Below are 24024 nucleotides of genomic sequence, written 5' to 3'. Positions count from 1 at the left end.
AGTTGGTTCCTCGACATATTGGTCTAGAAAACCATCCCTTATGCACTCCAGGAAATCCTCCTCCACCGTTTTGCTTCCAGTTTGGCTAGCCCAATCTATGTGCATATTAAAGTCACCCATTATAACTGCTGCACCTTTATTGCATGCACTCCTAATTTCCTGTTTGATGCCCTCCCCAACATCACTACTACTGTTTGGAGGTCTGTACACAACTCCCACTAACGTTTTTTGCCCTTTAGTGTTCTGCAGCTCTACCCATATAGATTCCACATCATCCAAGCTAATGTCTTTCCTAACTATTGCATTAATCTCCTCTTTAACCAGCAATGCTACCCCACCTCCTTTTCCTTTTATTCTATCCTTCCTGAATGTTGAATACCCCTGGATGTTGAGTTCCCAGCCCTGATCATCCTTGAGCCACGTCTCCGTAATCCCAATCACTTCATATTTGTTAACATCTATTTGCACACTTAATTCATCCACCTTATTGCGGATACTCCTTGCATTAAGACACAAAGCCTTCAGGCTTGCTTTTTTAACACCCTTTGTCCTTTTAGAATTTTGCTGTACAGTGGCCCTTTTTGTTCTTTGCCTTGGATTTCTCTGCCCTCCACTTTTCCTCATCTCCTTTCTGTCTTTTGCTTTTGCCTCATTTTTGTCTCCCTCTGTCTCCCTGCATAGGTTCCCATCCCCCTGCAATATTAGTTTAACTCCTCCCCAACAGCACTAGCAAACACTGCCCCTAGGACATTGGTTCTGGTCCTGGCCAGGTGCAGACCGTCCGGTCCCACCTCCCCCAGAACCGGTTCCAATGCCCCAGGAATTTGAATCCCTCCCTGCTGCACCACTGCTCAAGCCACGTATTCATCTGCGCTATCCTGCGATTCCTACTCAGACTAGCACGTGGCACTGGTAGCAATCCCGAGATTACGACTTTTGAGGTCCTACTTTTTAATTTAGCTCCTAGCTCCTTAAATTCGTCTCGTAGGACCTCATCCCTTTTTTTACCTATGTCGTTGGTACCAATGTGCACCACGACAACTGGCTGTTCTCCCTCCCATTTCAGAATGTCCTGCACCCGCTCCGAGACATCCTTGACCCTTGCACCAGGGAGGCAACATACCATCCTGGAGTCTCGGTTGCTGCCGTAGAAACGCCTATCTATTCCCCTCACCATCGAATCCCCTATCACTATCGCGCTCCCAATCTTTTTCCTGCCCTCCTGTGCAGCAGAGCCAGCCACAGTGCCATGAACTTGGCTGCTGCTGCCTTCCCCTGATGAGTCATCCCCCCCAACAGTACTCAAAGCAGTGTATCTGTTTTGCAGGGGGATGACCACAGGGGACCCCTGCACTATCTTTCTTGCACTGCTCTTCCTGCTGGTCTTCCATTCCCTATCTGGCTGTGGACCCTTCTCCTGCGGTAAGACCAACTCACTACACGTGATACTCACGTCATTCTCAGCATCGTGGATGCTCCAGAGTGAATCCACCCTCAGCTCCAATTCCGCAACGCTCGAGAGCTCGAGGCGGATACACTTCCCACACACGTAGCGCCCAGGGACACCGGAAGTGTCCCCGAGTTCCCACATGGTACAGGAGGAGCATATCACGTGACCGAGCTCTCCTGCCATGTCTTAACCCTTAGATACACTTAAATTGGTAGTAACAATGCTAAAGTTCACTTACTGATACAAAAAATAAAAAGAAAAGCTAAAAAGAAAAGCTACTCACCAATATTGGATGGGCCACATTGTTTGCATGCCTGACACAAGACTCCGAAAGCAACGCTCTACTCGGAACTCCTCAGTGAGCTCCAGGTGGGCAGAGGAAACGTTTCAAGGACACCCTCAAAGCCTTCTTGATAAACATAGAAACAGAGAAAATAGATGCAGGAGTAGACCATTTGGCCCTTCGAGCCTGCACCACCATTCAATAAGATCATGGCTGATTATGCAACTTCAGTACCCCATTGCTGCTTTCTCTCCATACCCCTTGATCCCTTTAGCCATAAGGGCCACATCTAACTCCCTTTTGAATATATCTAACAAACTGGCCTCAACAACTTTCTATGGTAGAGAATTCCACAGGTTCACAATTCTCTGAGTGAAGAAGTTTCTCTCCATCTCGGACCTAAATAGCTTACCCATTATCCTTAGACTGTGACCCTTGGTTCTAGACTTCCCCAACATCGGGAACATTCTTCCTGCATCTAACCTGTTCAATCCCGTCAGAATTTTATATGTTTCTATGAGATCTCCTCTCATTCTTCTAAACTCCAGTCGATCCACTCTCTCCTCATATGTGAGTTCTGCCATCCCGGGAATCAGTCTGGTGAACCTTTGCTGCACTTCCTCAATAGCAAGAATGTCTTTCCTCAGATTAGGAGACCAAAACTGTACATAATATTCCAGGTGTGGCCTCACCAAGGCCCTGTACAACTGCAGTAAGACCTCCCTGCTCCTATACTCAATACCCCTCGCTATGAAGACCAACATGCCATTTGCCGCCTTCATCACCTGCTGCACCTGCATGCCAACTTTCAATGACTGATGTACCATGACACCCAGGTCTTGTTGCACCTCCCCTTTTCCTAATCTGTCACCATTCAGATAATATTCTGCCTTCCTGTTTTTGCCACCAAAGTGGATAACCTCACATTTATCTACATTGGGCAAATGCATGGCAGATGCAGTATACTCACCTAACCTGTCCAAGTCATCCTGCAGCCTCTTAGCATCCTTCTTACAGCTCACACTTCCAACCAGCTTAGTGTCATTTACAAATTTGGAGATATTGCATTCAATTCCTTTGTCTAAATCATTTAATGTATATTGTAAATAGCTGGGGTCCCAGCACAGAGCCCTGTGGCACCCCACTAGTCACTGCCTGCCATTCTGAGAAGGACCTGTTTATTCCTATTCTTTGCTTCCTGTCTGCCAACGAGTTCTCTATTTACTTCAATATATTACCCCCATACTATGTGATTTAATTTTGCACATCAATCTCTTGTTTGGGACCATGTCAAAAGCCTTTTGAAAGTCTAAATACACCACATCCACTGGTTCTCCCATGTCCACTCTACTAGTTATGTTGATTTCTGAGTTCTTTTCCTTCAATCTGGTTCAGTGAAATCACTGAGTCGAATACCGATTGTGCTTTAAACACAGCAGTCTTTATTTCTCACTGGCCGAGACTTATCAGACAGAAGGAGTACTCTCTTGATAGAGCGTGTACACTTCCTACGGACAAGCAAATTTTACATTGTGAAGGCACACAGTTATACATTTTTTGGTACAAGATAAAAAGATACGATTAGAGTGACATCCTAGTTCATCCTATCCCTTTTGATCCCTCCTTTCCTTTGTCCACTCATTAGCCAACATCTATATGAGCTGTTTTTACTAAAGCTCATGCATTGTTTCTAAATGTTACAATTTTACTGGCGTGACTACTAACTTAGACCTTGCAATTCTGCTAATTGTGCTGATGTTGTATTTTCATATATCCCTTTCATGTTTACAATTTATACTGGCATGATTAGTAACTTAAAACCTTGAGAAATTCTGTTAATTGTGCTGATGTTGTTGTATTATTTGCAATCTGACATTCTCTTAGTTATTTTTCCATGGCTTATACATTTTCATATATCCAGTTCACTTCACTGTCTTTATTTCCATATATCCAGTTCACATATCCACATTTCCCCCCTTTTATCATTCTATGATAACATTTAGGATTATTCTAGGAGTATTGCATTCATCCGTTCACACTCTATTTCCTGAATCATATTGTTGTTATTGTCGAGTAGTTCTTTAATTCGTTGGATCATAACCCGGGAGCCCTTGACCACAAGAGGGTTTGCTAACCTTGCCATCATTACTTTACAGCAGAGGTTAAGGCAACCAACAATCAGACAACAGGTAATTATTACTACGATGAGAATAATTTCCCCATGCATTAGATAGGATCTCCAAGATCCACCTAACAGCCAATCAGACCTGCTAGATCCTCTTGCTGGTGTGGATAACTTCTTCACCTCCCTTCTTATGTGATCAACGAGATTGGTTATGTTTTCTGAACTATCAGGAATGTAAGTGCAACATTCAGATCCTATCAGGGCACATGTTCCCCCTTTCTCAGCTAACAGGTAATCGAGGGCCATTCGGTTTTGTAATGCTACGGTCCTTATTGCTACCATTTCAGCTGTGATGCCCTCCAGAGCTTCAGCAGTATTGTTAGCTATCTGTTCCAATATCGTCTCTAAGTTCTGTACTTCGTCCATGAGACGTCTTATCCCGATTGGGAACACCATGACCCCAAAGAACTTGTCGGTGGGGGTGATGGCTCGCTTGTATCGGCTGGAGGCATGTGCTTCCGCCAGGGTACGTACTTGCCGCACAAATGGCACCACATATCCCATATAACAGGACCCTGTCCATCTCCTAGGCAACCAAGGATATGCCTTATGACCGCACACGAAATACGTGCCGTTAAAAGCTGCTTTCTGATATATTGCCTCCGGGTCCCAGGACTGGGCCCACAAACTTCCACCTGCGTTATTCGGATCATGAGAGTGGATGGTGACTCGTGCACCTGTGGTGATGTTGAGACTGTGTGGGCAATTGCTGTACCCTACGATATATCCCTTGTTACTGGTGCCATTTCAGGTTAGACATATGTCCCCAGTTGGCCTCCCAATCCCTGAGGTATTGGTCAGGGCTATGAATGGGGGTTCCTTTTCACGGTTGTAGGTTGGTTGGTACCATCCCTGGAATGTCTGACAAATGGGATCTCCCAACACTCTCCCACTTGGTGACCTCCCCGTGGTTGTTCACGTGGTAACGGTATGATACTCCTCCTGGTCTCCGTGATCCCTCTTTTGACTCGCCTTTCATCATTCGTACTTGTATTGGCCCCCCTCCTCTTATTATAGTTTGGCTCTGAATCCATCTGACAGTCTCAGTTAGGGTCAGTGGAACGGTGCGCAAAGGAATTCCCCCTTTGGAATGTATAGGGATATGTGAACACAACCAGCATCTAGAAAAGTGCCCATTTTGCGCATAAACATAAGACATATACAAAAAGGTGTTTACATGGAGCTCTCGCCTCTCTCCCTTCCCATGCGCCGAAACTGTCATATATCCATACTATTATACAGACTGTGGCAAACAGACATGGTTTCATCTTAAGGCTCAGAATTCAATAGTCCAATTTTGCTGATTAATAGAGTTCAGTTTTCTTGTCTCTCTTCTCAGGTCACTGTGGTCTAGCTGTCGGTGTAGCTGGCTGTCTATTTCAACGGCCTTGTTCAGCTATGGAGAAGAGGAAATCTGGAACAGAAACAGGAATTAGAATAACCAGTAAAATAGGTTTGTTAGAGGGTGGTGAGCTTGCAGTGGTGCAGGTGAACCCAGGCATTTTTCCCCTCAACCTTGGCTGCAGTGGGGGTAGTGAGTAACACCTGAAAAGGCCCCTTCCATCGTGGCTCCAATCCCTTCCGAATCCACCTCTTAATCAGGACATACTTCCCTGGGACCACGAGGGATGATTCGGGAAAAACTGGGAGATCGAGGTGAGCATCTCGAACCTGGTTGTGGGCTATTCGCAGAGCCGGAGTCAAGGAAAGAATATAGGTGGTCATCTCCTCAGTCATGTGGTGGAACTGGACAGTGGAGGGGACATTCTGATTCCAGGGGGTCCTAAGGGGTCTACCATAAATGACCTCAGCGGGGGTCAGCTTAGTCTTACCAGTAGGAGTAGTGCGAATCTGGAATAGGGCTATGGGAAGGAGTTTAAGCCAATTGAGACCGGTTGATGCTACCAGTTTTGCAAGCTTGGTTTTAAGAGTTTGATTAGCACGTTCAACTAATCCCGCAGCTTGGGGTCGGTAGGCGCAATGCAGCTGCTGGTTAATGCGCATCTGGGAACAGAATTCTTTGTTAACTTGGCCAATAAAGTGAGGGCCATTATCGGAACTCAGTTGAGCCGGGATACCATATCTAGGAACAATTTCCCTCTAACACTTTAACAACAGTTTGAGCCTTATTGTCCTGAGTAGGGTAAGTTTCGATCCATCTGCTGAACACATCCACTATTACTAACACATATTTGTAACACTGAACCCTTTGCAACTCAATGTAGTCCAACTGCAAGGTCTCAAAGGGACCTTCTGGTAGGGGCGTCTTACCCCAATCACAGGGGACTCCCTTCCCTGGATTGTGCTGTTGGCAAACAAGGCAACGACTACTGATGTTCTGGGCCAACACCTGGAGTCTAGGGTGCCACCAAGTAGCCAAAAGTGTATCACTTGTTGCCCTTGCTCCACAATGAATAGCAAAATGCATACATTCAATAACCGATAGAGCCAACTCGTCAGACATGCAAGTCTGTTCCGCGGGAGTGGCCCAGAGTTTAGAAACATTAGGTACATCCTAGGTACATCCATAATCTTTCCATAACAGTTTATCATTTTCAGGAGCGTCCTCCTGTGCTTTAATGACATCTTGGATGGTTGGCATTGGTTTTTCCGAGGCTAACTTATCCTTTGCAGGATTTTTAGTTTGACTCATCATTCTGGGCACTACCATTTGTTGTCCACGAGAGGCCTGTTTGGCCTCTTGGTCAGCACAGCGGTTTCCTATATCAACCAGAGAGTTTCCGGTAGTGTGGGCGGTACATTTGACAATGGCAATGCGCTTGGGGAGCATGAGGGCTTGCAACAAATCAGATACTAGCTGCTTATGAGATATCTCATTCCCATTTGAAGTTAGGAATCCCCTATTTTTCCATAATTGTCCGAAATCATGGGCTACTCCAAAGGCATACCCAGAGTCAGTATAGATATTGACGTTGAGGTTTTTAGCCAAGATACAGGCTCGGGTGAGGGCGAATAGTTCAGCTTGTTGAGCGGAATAGGCGGTCTCAAAGGCGGCAGATCCAGTACCTGATTCTCCTGGTCTACTATGGCGTATCCTGAATTTCGTTTGCCTTCTGGGTCAATGGAAGAGCTTCCGTCAACATACATAGTACAGTCAGGGTCCTCCATTGGTACATTAACTAAATCATTCCTGACCAAGCTAGCTTCTTGAATTAAAGATAAACAGTCATGACTCGGTTCTTCCTCATCTTAGGGTGGCTTGGTCAGAAAACAGGCCGGATTAATGGCAATACAGTGCCGAAAGGTCAGCCTTGGATTATTTAGTAGGTAGATCTCATATCTACTTTGCCTGGCCATGGTAAGATGTTGAGTCTCCAGTTGACCCAAGAGGGCAGCTACGGAGTGAGAGGTATATACGACAAGATTGGCGGCAGATTGAAGGCTATTGTAGATGGCAGTTAATATTTGAGTACATACGGGGTGTCCCAAGGTAACAAGGTCTATTTTAGAAGAGTAGAAAGCAACAGGCCTATGCTTATCCCCATGTTTCTGAGTTAAGACAGCGGTAGCACAATCTTTCAAGATCGTACAGTACAGTTGAAAGGGCCGGTCATAGAGGGGCTGGCCCAAAGCCGGAGCTTGCAGCAGGGCTGTTTTTAGTTCCTTAAAGGCTTGGACATCTGTGGTTTCTATTTCAAAGCTGCCTTCCTTGGTAGTGTATGGTGTGAGTTGCTTGGTCATCAGGGTAATATTAGGGATCCAGGATCTACAGTAATTTATCATCCCCAACCACTGCCGCATTTGTCTAGCCATGCTAGGGACTGGAAACTGGCAGATGGGTTCGATTCGACTAGCCTCCAAGGCTCGGTGGTTGCCTGATAAAATGATCCCAAGAAATTTGACTTGAGACTGGCCAATTTTGACCTTTGACGGGGAAACTATGTATCCCAGGGAGGACAAGTAATTCAGTAACTGATTAGCATCCTCCCTATTACTTGGTTCATCTGTGCTGGCTACCAGTAAATCGTCCACATACTGAATTAAAGTGGATCCCTTAGTCAGCGTGAGGGATTGTAACTGTTTCTGCAGGCACCTTGAGAATAAGGTCGGGGAGTGGATGAACCCTTGGGGAAGTCTAGTCCAGGTATATTGCTGTCCCTGGTAAGTGAAGGCGAATAGGTACTGACTTGCCTGGGCTAGCGGCAAAGCGAAGAAGGCATGTTGAAGGTCTATTATAGTGAAGATCTTGGCGTTTGCTGGGATTATTGACAGTATCTGTGCTGGGTTGGGAACCAGAGCGTGCAGGGGCTGGACGATAGCATTGATAGCTCGAAGGTCTTGAACTAAACGGTATTCGTTTGGTCTGCCTGGCTTAGGGACTGCCAGTATAGGAGTATTACACGGGGACTGGCATTGGACCAAAATCCCCTGTTCTCTACTAGCCCCTTAATTATTCGGTGGAGACTCGGCATTGCCTGTGACTTCAGTGGGTACTGTCGGATAGAGGGCCAGTCCACATTGCCCTGTACTGAGATCTCAATCGGATCAATGGGAGTATAACCCACTTGGGAGGGGTCCTCTGCCCACACACGAGGATCCACATAGTCAGGTATGTCGGAGCCAGTATGATGCTGCAGAGTCATTAAGACCTTCTCGGGGTCCCCGTGGAATTGGACTATTCTGCCATGTTTCACAATTTGCACATCCTGGCTGATAGGGTCAGCCTCGTCTATAGCCTAGCGCACCATAACTCCCAAATCTTTAGCGTGGTGTGGGGCTAATACTTCACGAGTAATATGTGGTGCCACCATTGGGGGCTGTCTCCACAGATTCTTGTCCATTTCCACAAAATCTGCCTTCCCTTCCGGTCCAGTCACTCTAGCCCTTAATAGAATTTCCTTCACTTCCCCTTTGTGATCCTGATAAAAGTTCTGCAGGTCCTGATTCTTTCCACTGGGATCGTATGCTAGGGTCATGTGATAGGGTGCCTGCGGCAGGTCCAGAGACCACCACTGAGGGGTTCTAGTGGTATTATACTGCCGCTTAGGGGTTCCTTGTTTTACAATAATCCCATTATCTCCACACTCCAAATGCAAGTGGAATTTGCAGAGGAGGTCTCTAGCCATCAAGTTACAGTCCAGATTGGTAGTGATAACAAATTGATGTTCCACCGATTCTTCCTGGTAACCCACTTTAGCCGGTTCTGACACCGGGAATGTAGAGACTCGTCCCAGAAATCCTGACAGTCCCTGTGTTTCAGTGGAGGCAGGGAGTTTAAGCTTTGATTGTATAGAAGACATGAAGGCTCCCGTATCTATCAAGAAGGGTTGCCACTCATTCAGAACTTTTAACAATATCATCGGTTCGTCGTCCGGGGAGGGTCCCTGCACAATCAAGCTACGTAGTCAGTAATTGGGGGGCGATTGGCCAAAGGGGTTGTTCTGGGAGAAGTTAGTGTAAGATCCTCGTCCTCTTTTCCCCCCCCTTGTCCCCTTCCTCTTCCTCATCTTCCTTTTTCGAGCTGATGGTAGGGACAATTTTTATTCCAATGTCCTTCTTGCCCACAATTAAAGCATTCATCTCCTCTTACCCAACCCCGACCTCTTCCCATACCAGGCCGGGGACAATAGGGCGGTCCGTAATTAGCAGGACCTGGGCCGTTTGGGTGTTTAGTATAACCATATCCTTGCTTATCCACCCATTCCTGCATACAATATTGCGGTTCCATCTGGTATCCCCTTAGATTGGGTTTTGGTCCTTCCACCCGAGACGGCTCTTCTTTTTTAGTGACGTATTCAGTCTTGACGCGGGTTGTGGGCGCACCTCCCCCTTCTTTCTTTTCCTGCCAATAATATCTAACAGCCCTTTCCATCTGGGCTTTACTGTTATCTGCCCAATTCATATTATTTGTCCGAATAACATGAGCAATTGAATAGGGCAGGCACTGAAGTAGGATAGCGCAGAATTGAGGAGAATCCTCTCCTTCCCTGAAGGCATTATCTCCTGATTGACTCCCGTATATTTCAATAAATCTTTCCATGAATTCATCAGCAGTTTCTTCTCGTTTGGGTTTAGTTTCTAATACTGTGGCCATACTGATGGGCTTCTGAAGGGTCGAGGTGAGAGCATTAAAGATAGCGTTTCGGCGATCCTGGACATCGTTAGAGTGTGCAACCGCCAATGCATCATGAGTAGCACGTCCTAGGTGAGTTAGAAATCTGGTATGCTCAGTTGGGCTCAGGGTTATAATGGGTGACTTTAATATGCACATAGATTGGGCTAGCCAAACTGGAAGCAATACGGTGGAGGAGGATTTCCTGGAGTGCATAAGGGATGGTTTTTTAGACCAATATGTCGAGGAACCAACTAGGGGGGAGGCCATCTTAGACTGGGTGTTATGTAATGAGAGAGGATTAATTAGCAATCTCGTTGTGCGAGGCCCCTTGGGGAAGAGTGACCATAATATGGTGGAATTCTGCATTGGGATGGAGAATGAAACAGTTAATTCAGAGACCATGGTCCAGAACTTAAAGAAGGCTAACTTTGAAGGTATGAGGCGTGAATTGGCTGGGATGGATTGGCGAATGATACTTAAGGGATTGACTGTGGATGGGCAATGGCAGACATTTAGAGACCGCATGGATGAACTACAACAATTGTACATTCCTGTCTGGCATAAAAATAAAAAAGGGAAGGTGGCTCAACCGTGGCTATCTAGGGAAATCAGGGATAGTATTAAAGCCAAGGAAGTGGCAGCGAACCTGGGGACTGGGAGAAATTTAGAACTCAGCAGAGGAGGACAAAGGGTTTGATTAGGGCAGGGAAAATGGAGTATGAGAAGAAGCTTGCAGGGAACATTAAGACGGATTGGAAAAGTTTCTATAGATATCTAAAGAGAAAAAGGTTAGTAAAGACAAACGTAGGTCCCCTGCAGTCAGAATCAGGGGAAGTCATAACGGGGAACAAAGAAATGGCGGACCAATTGAACAAGTACTTTGGTTCGGTATTCACGAAGGAGGACACGAACAACCTTCCGGTTATAAAAGGGGTTGGGGGGTCTAGTAAGGAGGAGGAACTGAGGGAAATCCTTATTAGTCGGGAAATTGTGTTGGGGCAATTGATGGGATTGAAGGCCGATAAATCCCCAGGGCCTGATGGACTGCATCCCAGAGTACTTAAGGAGGTGGCCTTGGAAATAGTGGATGCGTTGACAGTCATTTTCCAACATTCCATTGACTCTGGATCAGTTCCTATAGAGTGGAGGGTAGCCAATGTAACCCCACTTTTTAAAAAAGGAGGGAGAGAGAAAACGGAATTATAGACCGGTCAGCCTGACATCGGTAGTGGGTAAAATGATGGAATCAATTATTAATGATGTCATAGCAGTGCATTTGGAAAGAGGTGACATGATAGGTCCAAGTCAGCATGGATTTGTGAAAGGGAAATCATGCTTGACAAATCTTCTGGAATTTTTTGAGGATGTTTCCAGTAGAGTGGACAAGGGAGAACCAGTTGATGTGGTATATTTGGACTTTCAGAAGGCGTTCGACAAGGTCCCACACAAGAGATTGATGTGCAAAGTTAAAGCACATGGGATTGGGGGTAGTGTACTGACATGGATTGAGAACTGGTTGTCAGACAGGAAGCAAAGAGTAGGAGTAAATGGGTACTTTTCAGAATGGCAGGCAGTGACTCGTGGGGTACCGCAAGGTTCTGTGCTGGGGCCCCAGCTGTTTACACTGTACATTAATGATTTAGATGAGGGGATTAAATGTAGTATCTCCAAATTTGCGGATGATACTAAGTTGGGTGGCAGTGTGAGCTGCGAGGAGGATGCTGTGAGGCTGCAGAGCGACTTGGATAGGTTAGGTGAGTGGGCAAATGCATGGCAGATGAAGTATAATGTGGATAAATGTGAGGTTATCCACTTTGGTGGTAAAAACAGAGAGACAGACTTTTATCTGAATGGTGACAGATTAGGAAAAGGGGAGGTGCAAAGAGACCTGGGTGTCATGGTACATCAGTCATTGAAGGTTGGCATGCAGGTGCAGCAGGCGGTTAAGAAAGCAAATGGCATGTTGGCCTTCATAGCAAGGGGATTTGAGTACAGGGGCAGGGAGGTGTTGCTGCAGTTGTACAGGGCATTGGTGAGGCCACACCTGGAGTATTGTGTACAGTTTTGGTCTCCTAACCTGAGGAAGGACATTCTTGCTATTGAGGGAGTGCAGCGAAGGTTCACCAGACTGATTCCCGGGATGGCGGGACTGACCTATCAAGAAAGACTGGATCAACTGGGCTTGTATTCACTCGAGTTCAGAAGAATGAGAGGGGACCTCATAGAAACATTTAAAATTCTGACGGGGTTAGACAGGTTAGATGCAGGAAGAATGTTCCCAATGTTGGGGAAGTCCAGAACCAGAGGTCACAGTCTAAGGATAAGGGGTAAGCCATTTAGGACTGAGATGCGGAGGAACTTCTTCACCCAGAGAGTGGTGAACCTGTGGAATTCTCTACAACAGAAAGTTGTTGAGGCCAATTCACTAAATATATTCAAAAAGGAGTTAGATGAGGTCCTTACTACTAGGGGGATCAAGGGGTATGGCGAGAAAGCAGGAATGGGGTACTGAAGTTGCATGTTCAGCCATGAACTCATTGAATGGCCTACTCCTGCACCTATTTTCTATGTTTCTATGTTTCTATGCTTTCTATGTCTATGTTTGCTTTACCAAGGCCCACAGGTCCCTTGATTCTGCATTATAAACTGAAATAGTAGTTCGAAGATGATCTATAAATTTGATAGGTTCTTTTTTTCGATCTGGTATGCCGGCCATTAGGGCCATAATTTTGTTCGGTTTCCAGGGCACATAGACATCTATGGTGGGGTGGTTTGCAGCTTGTTGTGCATCAGGGTTTGGCATTGGTCGGACTGGGAATTGGTGTTGGGGCTTTGGGATCTTGGGAGGCATTTCTAGGTCGGAAGATGTTTCGGAGCTATCTGACTGCTCGACACCTCCGCGTCTGGATCGGCGGGAGTGTTTGCTATGCCTTTCACAACTGGGACTGGTAGTTTGACTAGAAGATTTATGGGATTGTTTGTGATGTCGAGATATAGTTCTGCCCTTCCGAGTGTGAGATCTGGTTCTCTCAGCTATATTGCCTGTGAGCTGGGGATCCGAATCGCTATCAGAGGATGAGGAGTCAGTTTGGGCTTGTTGCTTCGTTGGTGTGGAGTTACATTTATATATATATTTTTTTCGGAGTGTAAGGTGGAGGGGGATGAGAAGAGGACTGGGGCAAGGTCTTGGCGGTGCGGGGGGCGCCGAGTCAGTGACCATTCATCAATTTCATCATCAGCCTCGGTCAACGCAAAGCCAGCCATTTGACTACGTAGTCGGTCAATACCTTTCTCAGAGGTCCCAGCGGATCTCTTAGTACGTTTTTCGTGCACGCATTCTTTTTTTAAGACGTCTACGGTTTTAACATGTCCTCCTTCTGTCAATGAAAGTCCTAATTTAGTGGCGTTTATTTGCCAACTTGACAGAAGTGATGCATCTTTTAATTTTTGACAATAGTGTCGCCATGTTGCAATTAAATTCTTGTCCCTTTTCCCTCGCCCTCTTGTCCAAATCAATCCTTGTGCCTTTTTTGCTACCTCCATGCTTCTAGTGCCACCTAGGGGCCATTGATCATCTACTAATAATTTGTTCAGGGCTCCTGATAATTTTCTAAATTGTTCAGCTCTTTCAGGGAATTCCTCATATAACTTTTGTAGCGGACTACCCGCATCCGTGGTTTTATCTAACTGATTACCCATTTTCGCGTCGCCCCTTATATCTTAACTGTTTCTAATTAGTTCAGATGTCCCCACGTCGCCTCGTGGTGGTTTTGGTTAACTTATCCAGAGCCTAGACGGGCCAAGTGATATACAAGGTCGACATCACACCTGGCATAAGTACTATTTTAATTTTACACAGTCCCGCGGCTTAATATTTCTCTAACCTCCGCGTCGCTGCACGGTTTCTTTTTCTCCGCATCGCCCCGCGGTTCGCGTCGCCGCACGATTTAAACTAACCCTATCTAAACTAACTCTATCTCCCGCGTCGCCCCGCGGTTCGCGTCGCCGTGCGATTTAAACTAACCCTATCTAAACTGACTCTATCTCCTGCGTCGCCCTGCGGTTCGCGTCGCTATGCAATCTCGCGTTGGCCCGCGGTTTGTGTCACCGCGCGATCTTTCGTTACCCCGCGGTTCGCGTCGCTGCGCAATCTTGCATTATCCCGCGGTTCGCGTCGCTGCGCGATCTTGCATCAGCCCGCGGTTCGCGTTACCGCGCAATCTTGCGTTCCCCTCTCTAGCCCTATCTAACCCTACCTTCCGTGTCGCCCCGCAATTGGATCTAACCTTATCTAGCCCTCTCTGGTCCTACCTTCCACGTTGCCGTGCGATCCGAATCCAATCAGTGCCTAGACGGGCCAAGTGATATACAAGGTCGACGTCACACTTGACTTGGATGCTTATCCCCTATGAGCTTTACTTAATGAGCTTTACTTAATTTGTTCTCCCCTATGAGCTTTATTTAATTTGTTCTAGTCTCCAGATTTCCCTATCCTTTCACGTCACCGCGCAGTTTAAATCCAATCAGTGCCTAGACGGGTCAAGTGATATACAAGGTCGACGTCACACCTGACTTGGACACTTATTTCCTAAGTTTAGAAGGTATTCGCCAGATTGTCCTGGATCTTGTTCAGACACTACCTGAGAACCAGCGAGTGGCAAAACTTTCCTCAGACTTTTGAAACCGGGGGAAACTGGAGCAGTATTAAAAGTATACTTACTCCAGTGGCCACTTTCCCCTCGTCTCGTCCAAGGCTAGTCTGGCTCTTAATTCGCAAGTTTTCGGCAGTCGTCCGTTGAGATCCCACTTCTGACACCAAATGTTGATTTCTGAGTTCTTTTCCTTCAATCTGGTTCAGTGAAATCACTGAGTCGAATACCGATTGTGCTTTAAACAAAGCAGTCTTTATTTCTCACTGGCCGAGACTTATCAGACAGAAGGAGTACTCTCTTGATAGAGCGTACACACTTCCTACGGACAAGCAAATTTTACAATTTGAAGGCACACAGTTATACATTTTTTGGTACAAGATAACAAGATACGATTAGAGTGACATCCTAGTTCATCCTATCCCTTTTGATCCCTCCTTTCCTTTGTCCACTCATTAGCCGACATCTATATGAGCTGTTTTTACTAAAGCTCATGCATTGTTTCTAAATGTTACAATTTTACTGGCGTGACTACTAACTTAGACCTTGCAATTCTGCTAATTGTGCTGATGTTGTATTTTCATATTTTCATATATCCCTTTCATGTTACAATTTATACTGGCATGATTAATAACTTAAAACCTTGAGAAATTCTGTTAATTGTGCTGATGTTGTATTATTTGCAATCTGACATTCTCTTAGTTATTTTTCCATGGCTTATACATTTTCATATATCCAGTTCACTTCACTGTCTTTATTTCCATATATCCAGTTCACATATCCACATTTACACCCTCACAAAATTCTGCAAGATTTGTCAAGCAAAGTGCAACATCCCCATCATTACCTGGGAGTCCCTGGCCAAAGACTGCCCTAAGTGGAGGAAGAGCATCCGGGAGGGCGCTGAGCACCTCGAGTCTCATCGCCGCGAGCATGCAGAAAGCAAGCGCAGACAGCGGAAGGAGCGTGTGGCAAACCAGACTTCCCACCTGTTGATTTCTGGATTCTTTTCCCTCAATCTGTTTCAGCGAATACACTGAGGCGAACACCAAAGAAGCTTATAACAAAGCAGTCTTTATTATAAAGATTTACCGGCCGGGACTTATCAGACAGAAGGAATGCTCTCTCGATAGAGCGCACCCACTTCCTACGGACAAGGTGCCGTTACATTGTGAAGGCACAACAGTTATACATTTTAACAAGATACAATTAGAGTGACATCCTAGTTCAGCCTATCCCTTTTGATCCCTCCTTCCCTTTGTCCACTCATGAGCTGACATCTATATGAGCTGTTTTGCTCAAAGAACTTTCTCACACTTGGCTCAAAGAACTTTCTCACACTTGGCTCAAAGAACTTTCTCACACTTGGCTCAAAGAACTTTCTCACACTTGGCTCAAAGAACTTTCTCACACTTTGCTCAAAGAACTTTCTCACACTTTGCTCAAAGAACTTTCTCAGGCATTGCTTCTAAATGTTACAATTTTACTGGCATGACTAGTAACTTAGACCTTGCAAGTCTGCTAATTGTGCTGATGTTGTAATATTTGCAGTCTGACATTCTTTTAGTTATTTTCCATTGCTTATACATTTTCACATATCCAGTTCACTTCACTGTCTTTATTGCTTATACATTTTCACATATCCACACACCCACCCTTTCCTTCAAAACGTCTCTCTGTCCCACCTGTGACAGAGACTGTAATTCCCGTATTGGACTGTTCAGTCACCAAAGGACTCACTTATAGGGCCCAACTTTGGCCATGACTTGCATCAATTATTTTGGAGTGAGTTTTTTCTGGCGTAAGTTTAAAAAATGCCATTTTCCCCCAAAAATTTGCTCCAGAGTAAGTTGGTTCGGTATGATTTTTTTTCCCAAAAGGGGGCGTTCCCAGCTACTTATGCCAGTTTTGGCCATTTATGCCACTTTGGCTAGCAAAAACTTACTCCAAATTGACTTGGGTCAGCATATGTGGCCAGCTCTGAAACAACATGCGGGCAGTGAAGAAAAAGCAGCGCATATTTGGCAGACATTAGGGAAGGGAACTGGAGAGGACCTCAACAACCAAGTACCAAACATTGCAAGGAAAAGCTCAAACAATTAAAATACTAACAAAAATGAAGTAAATTCTATCTTAATCTTTTGAAGCTGGCCCGGGAAGGCAGCGGGCTGGCCTGTGCATGAGGCCATTCGGCCTGGGATAGGGAAGGGAAGACGTGCACCGGGAGTCCAGAGCGACCGTAGAAATGCGAGCTGCTGGACGCAATGTCACCGAGGGTCGGGGTGGGGGAGTAACGTGAGAGAGAGTAATGCTGGCTGCGATGTCACCAGGGGGGTAGCCACAGAGAGAGAGATGCTAGTATACAAAACATTCTCCCCACCTCCCCCATTCTCTCCCCCCCCCCCAATCTAATCTCTCAAGCACAACCATCAATGAATAAAAAATAAAACTGAAGCTGAAGTCTTGCCTCGACCCAGGAACTCGGCCGGCCGGTGCGGGAGGCCACTCGGCCGGGGATAGGGGGTGCGACGAGATCGGGGCATCCCTTTGGCTGGGGATAGGGGTTGCGAGCATTGGGTCCCTCTCAGTCCGCAGGACACGGGAGGGCAGGAGCATGCGCGCAGACTTTGCGCATGTGCGCAGCTGCCGGCAGTGTTTTCTGCGCTGGACTGTTGCTCTGCCCCCCCACTGCACAATGCACGCCACGCTGGGACTCCGAAGAGCGGCTTTTTTCCAGCACCGTTTCCAGCGTGCAAAGTAAGGTAAATGCGCCGAAAAAAGAGGTTGGGCAAAGTTGAGCCCTTAAAGTGGAAGCAAGTCTTCCTCAATTTCGAGGGACTGCCTATGATGATGATTTGGAACTTCCCAGAGCTGACAATCACTGAAATCACTTGAAATGATGAATACTTCCCTCTTTCCGTTCTATTAGCATTTTTTAAAAATCCCATAAAAAGTTAAGCCTTGAGAGGTGTAACTGGGTTTTTATTGGCATATTGATTGCTGAACAATAGTTGGGCTCTGAAAAACTAGTGTTATATTTGCGGAATGTCACATTTCACCAGTATGATAATTACTAGATTTTTAATATTTTTAAAAATTTGTTCACGATATTTCAGCTTCTACCTTAACCCCATGTGTATGTCCCAATCTTTACTTTGCTTTCCTATATTACAACAGTGACTACACTCAAAGTACTTCATTAGCTGTAAATTGCTTTGAGACGTCCGGTGGTCATGAAAGGTGCTATATAAATCCAAGTCTGTCTTTAAAATAAAAAAAATGAATGATAAAACAGCTTTTTATTTCCTGGTTTGCTGTCTGAGAATTTTTCAATGCGATTGGCTGCTTAGACAGCTTTATGACATCACTGCTACTGTACGCTGAAGATTACCTATAGGCTGTACTATAATCAAATTAACGTTGAGAAAGCTAACGTTTTTGCCACAGAGATCGAGATCTTCGTGGGCAGCTTTCTTCGAGGTCAGCGGCAAATTCTGGGCCATTGCATAATTATTTTTCTGAAGAGGAGGGCATCCTAGAATAATTGTTGCTGCATAAGACCACCTTCATTTTATCCACTTAAAATCTATAATTCTTGCTAAAGCATTCAAGTTTGCTTGGATGATCAAAAATATTGATTCTCAGGCAAATTACCTTTTACGTTACGAGTGTCCTCATTTGAGGAAGCTCATTTGGTGCATATAGCTCTCGATGCTAATCTGAAACTCTCCTAGCACTCTGAAATTGTGGGAAGAAAGTTTGAATAGGTAAGGGTTGATGCTGATTGGACTTGTGGGGACACCAAAGTCCAAAAGGATTTGATGATGTAAATTTACGTGTTCTAAATCCATATATATCTCTGTATGAAGCGTACCTGCCATTGTATTTCGTTGAGTTTTGTGATTTAACGGTTCCCACCTTTGGTACACCTTTACAGTTTGCAGCTGCAGTAGATTTTACAGGCCCATAATCAATGTTAAAAAATTCTAATAAACTGTTAGTTTTGTTTAATGCAATAATTGAGTCATGTGTCTAATAAAGTAGGTTCCTGCAATATCTTGGGAGCTATCAAATGTGTATAAGTACAGTAGTTGAACAAAGTTATGCTACATCAGTCACCTGCAGTACTAACTGAATATCATTTCTGTTTTTGATCACATGGACCTGGTCCACCAATTGGGAAACAGATTGACTTTCACTCATTTAAATTATGACATTACTTCATTACTACAGACTTTAAAATAGATACAGATTTAGGTTTTATGGTGGGAATCCAATTCAGTTCTAATTATTCCCACTTCTAAACAAATGAAATGTAAACATTATTTTAAAAAGACCTGCAGCTGTAACATACACTAGGATTGCTTCTCATTAAAGCTTTTAATGCAGAGCTTGTTTCCAACAGCCATAAAATTTCCATATGTAATTGCTGGGCAGGGTGGGCAAATAGCCCAACTCTGCACCAGCAATAAGGTTTTTGGTGGCAGAGCGAGTGGCTCGTCAATGTGTACATTAATAGACCGCAAGTTCAGGTTTAAACGCATGCAGAAATCCCAAACTTGCGGTTTATTTCAAAGACGGTATGACAGCATACTTGGGGTACACCGTCATACGCACCGCAAAATCTGGGCCAATATTTTTCAAATTCATTCTTGGGATATTGGCATCGCTGGCAAGGCCAGAATTCATTGCTAATTGCCTTTGAGAAGATGTGGGCCTTTTTGAATCACTTCAGTCCATGGGGTGAAGGTACTCCCAGAAAGCTGTTGGGTAGGGAGTTCCAGGATTTTGACCTAGTGATGAATGAACAGCGATATATGTCTAAGTTGGCATGGTGTGATTTGGAGGGGAACTTGGAGATGGTGGTGTTCCCATGTATCTGCTGCCTTTGTCATAGGTGATGGAGATTGCAGGTTTGGGAAGTGCTGTCGAAGAAGGCTTGGTGAGTTGCTGCAGTGCATCCTATAGCTAGTACACATTGCAGTATGCTAGTGGTGGAGGGAATGAATGTTTAAGCTGGTGGATGGGGTGTTGATCAAGTGGACTGCTTTGTCCTGGATGGTGTTGAGCTTCTTGAGTGTAGCAGTTTCACCCATCCAGGCAAGTGTAGAGTATGCCATCACACTCCTGACTTGTGCGTTGTAGGTGGTGGCGGGATTTTGACTATGCTTTCTTAAGAATCTTGCCTAAATTAAATATCTAATATTTAATATGCTGAAATAGGGAACCTTGTGAGGGATCACATGTAATTGTTACGGGATTTTTAAAGAGGAAAATTCCTTTAGTGCTCTCCACGACTATCAATACATCCCCTACATCAGACTGCTTGTCTGATATCCAGTCTTAGATTAGCTGCAGCTTTTTCCAATTAAACACTGGGGAGGCTGCAACAGGCTCCATGCCCTTGCTACTGATTTCATCCTCCCCCCCCCCCCCCCCCCCCCACTGCCACCCCCAGCCATTGTCCAAGGCTGAACCAGACTGTTTGCAATTTGTGACTTGTTGATCAGTTTCACCAATTGGACTGTAAAAAGTATCCAAAAATCCAGATAGAAAGTTTGGGGGCTAAATTCAATAACCACGGAAAACAGGTTGTGGGGATCGTGATGCACGATTAACCTGCGCCCATTCAATGTAATGCAGGCAGCACGGCAATTTTGTGCTGCTTGCTCATTTACATGATTTCCGCATGAGCAGGATAGCACCAGTTAAAGCTAGCCTGCACCTCTTAAATGGGAGGTGCATCGTGACTGGTGCAAGTGCTGGAAGTCGTTCTACAACTAATTCTGACCTGGGAAACACTCAATAATGACACAGCATGGGAGAGAGCGGGCTCCAAGGTTTTGTGGCGCTGGAGGCCTTGGTGGAAGGAAGGAGGAGGGATGCGCTGTATTCACAGGAGGCCCTCCAGACAAATGCTCAGAAGCCAGTGAGAGCAGATAGCCGTGGCAGTCAATGCCAAGAGTCAAGCCCCGAGGACCTGAATACAGTGCCATAAGAAGTTCAATGACCTCACTCGAGTGCAATTGGTGTAAGCATGCCATATCCTACCAACTGCACCGCTAGCCTCAGCCACTGCTCATTTCACCACACCCCCATTACTCACCTCCCAACAATCTGTCAATCAGGACTCGTATCTCATTTTCATAGCTTCACCTTACCTTCACACACTTGGCATAGCAGCAAGCCATACACCCACATCTCACACTGCTAGCTATTCAACCATGGCAGCCACATCACCAATGTTTCTGCTAAGCTGCACGGCCATGCTGCTGTCTGGAGGTACAGCGCAGGCTGCTCACTGGCTTTTACATGGAGAAATTGCGCATGTGCGAAAATTTGAATGGGCCGCGCTGCACATAAAAAAAAAAAGTTAGACAGAACAATGCACATCACCCAATCAGATTGCACGACACTCACTGTCATACTTCCCTCTCTTGCGGGTCAAGGCGGCGTACAACCGGAGGCAGCAGGAGCTAACTGGTGGGGGACAGGCATGCCTGCATGTTCTAATCCACACAGAAGAGACGATGCTGGCCATTATTGGAACAGCCATTACTGAGGCCATGGTCAGCGGCGAGGCTGAAATCATAGAAGATGATATCCTCATTCATACATTTTCCCCCCCCCCCCCATCTCACAATCTCTTCTGATTTATAAACTGCAGATGGTGTAAGCCTGCACTTCTTGCTTTCCCTTCTCTCCTCATCACAACCTTACCCTTGTGCCTTTCACCTTTCAGATACCCAAGAACAGCAACCTGGCCAGGCAGTGGTTGAAGAGCAACAAGTCAGTGATGATTAAGTCACACCGTCACACGTTTTCACACTCGCAGCCGTCAGCTCAGATACTGTCACTGGGTAATTTGGAATATAGCATAGAGGTGGGATCTGCACGTGGTGAGACACCGGGCACAAGTGGCCTGCAGCCAGGGGAGGGGGCAAGGGTGCTAGCTTGCTGGAGAGGGAGCTTGCACACAAGTTCTGCTGCAAAGGACTCAGATTAGCACTTCGATAGGGCAGGCCGCAAAAGAAGACTGATGGGTATGCAGAAGCTTTTCTGTAATGTTAAGGAGCATGGAGGAGTCTGGCACCAACTTGGAGCCCATCCTTTCCAGCATAGAAGTGGTGGCCAACTCCATTAGCACACTTGTGGATCCAACCAAGATACAGCATCGAATGGCCGATGTCTCTGCTTCCATTGTAGCACAAGCAGCAGCCACCCAACATCCGAGTGCTGCAGTGGAAGCTCCGAGTACTGCCATCAAGGCTCTAGACTTTAGTGTTAAAAGAGGCTTGAACGGTGTCTCAGCAGTCCAGCAATCTTTCCTCCAATAGATTACCAGGATTGCTGAGGCACCACCCTGGAGGAGTGCCAGTGGCTCCCTGGAGCGGAAACTTGCTGTCTTCCCACCACTGCCATTCCATCAGCCGGTCAACCGAGACTGCTACCGCCCATGCCGAGATGCTGGAGACCTCAGCTAGGCCTTCTAAGGCCATCTGCAGTCTCCTTCACTGAAAGTCAGCAGTCTTCCACCAGCCATGCTGTAGCCACTGGGGTAGCACTTCGTAGGGGCACTTGGACTGGCAAAGGCACAGGGAAGGCAGGCACTAAAGGAATGCACAATAATGATTAGTTGACATTTGTATGCAATATGATAGATTTGATTTATAAATTTGGTTTGGAATGTTTATTTTGTGTTAGCTTTTATTTTTGCATTGTGGCGATGCTGATGCTGTGATGGTCAGTAACAGCAGGAAGGTAAGGTGTGGGACGATTGGTGAATGGGGAATTTGGGTTGCAGTTACCAGCAATGTTCCCCGTATTTTTTTGTTGCATGTGCAGCCCTTTCACAGTTTCGCACCGCACGTGTGCGAAATTTAACATTAGAAAGGCTGCCCTTTGGTTTGCCGTGGTGGCTCAAATGCAGCTAGCACAGCGGACTGCCACAGAATGAAGGCATTATGACTGCTGCCTGGATGCCGGGCATTGACCTGCATGATTCGCTGTCTATGACTGCACAACAGCTGGACGTTGAGGGAGTGGAATCCCTTTCAGTGCCAGTACATGGCAGAGTTGACACATGGTGCCTGCAAAGTGATGTGTGTGCAGTCAAAGCAACCTGCACCAGGGGGAAGCCTGCAATCCTAGCAAAGCTGCGAGCTCGCTCTGCCTGCTGCTCTCTGGCAAGAGAGAATGACATCTTTAAATATAGCTCCTCAGTGAACTCCCTTACACAACAATGGGTGTCAAACTGCGAGATGTTGTAGATATCTTCAGCTCCAGCCTGGTAGGAGCCCGATGTATAAAAGTTCATCACCACGGTCATCTTCACAGCCACTGGAAATGCGGTCCTTTCCCTGCTGTAAGGTTACAGTTGTGGCTGTAGCAGGTTTCAGTGAGGATCTCCTTACTGAAGCGCAGATGTCTCGCACGTTGTTCCACGCTAAGGTTCAGGTAGGAGAATTGCTTCCTGAACACCCTGGGCGAATATGGCCTCCCGATAGAGCTCTTCTCGCCGCTTGTCCTGCTCTGTGTGCCCTCTATTTATTCTCCAAGTTCTGCTGTATTCCAAGGGGAATTCCAACTAATGCACACACATCTGGCAGCAAGTGGTTTGTGCAGAAGCCTTGAACGCAGGAAAAAGTCCTTCAGCACCTGCCACACCTCCCTGTAGACTTTGGCAACTTTAAACAACTATCGGGCTCAATTTTGCCCAAGCCCGTTTTCTGGCGTATTGCCAGAGTTACACCGGGTTTTTAGGTCCAGAAATGCGCCAGAAATTGTTGTACTAACTTTCCCTGATCTTTATACTGCAATCCGGAGCCGCGCAGCGTGTCCAGTCGCCCCGGGGGGGGCGGAGCCTGCTATCTGCGGCAAAAAACACAGCTGGGCCTTCTGCACATGCGTGGGAAAAAAAACCTTACTTTTTTGACGTCGCTGCAATGGACACGCATGCGCAGTACAGCTCCGAGTTGGCAATCGAGAGGCCTCCAGACCGGGACCGGGATCTCAAGCGGGCGCAGTAGCTTAAGGTAAATGCGCATTTTAAAAATTTCTATTCTACAGGGCTTACAGAGAAGTCCTCCCTCCCCTGCGGACCCTGGCCCCGAGTGCCTTCCCGGTCTGCTCCGCTTCCCACCCCTAGCCCAAGCCGAAGGGCTTGTCGGTCAGTCCGCTCCCTCCCCCGCCGACCTTCTCCTGGCCCCGAGTGAGTGCCTTCCCGGTTCCCTCCGCTCCCCGCCCCTAGCCCAGGCCGAAGGGCCTCCGATTTACTTACCTGCACCGATTTCTTTAACTCTCCGCAAGGGTTTTCTGGAGAGGTCACATACGCTGGTCTAAGCAGAAATGGAGTAACTATCAGCTGGCCAAAGTTCACTA

At 46.2% G+C, this 24024-nt stretch overlaps 1 protein-coding gene across 3 annotated transcripts in view; it reads left to right on the top strand.

The window, feature by feature from the left end:
- Positions 1-24024, top strand: part of LOC139274688 (centrosome and spindle pole-associated protein 1) — a 355670-nt gene that overhangs the window by 10173 nt on the left and 321473 nt on the right. The gene's annotated exons all lie outside the window — the stretch shown is intronic.

This window comes from Pristiophorus japonicus, chromosome 1 (assembly GCF_044704955.1).
Source record: "Pristiophorus japonicus isolate sPriJap1 chromosome 1, sPriJap1.hap1, whole genome shotgun sequence".
NCBI lineage: Eukaryota > Metazoa > Chordata > Chondrichthyes > Pristiophoridae > Pristiophorus > Pristiophorus japonicus.
This window is presented reverse-complemented; position numbering and strand designations above follow the sequence as displayed.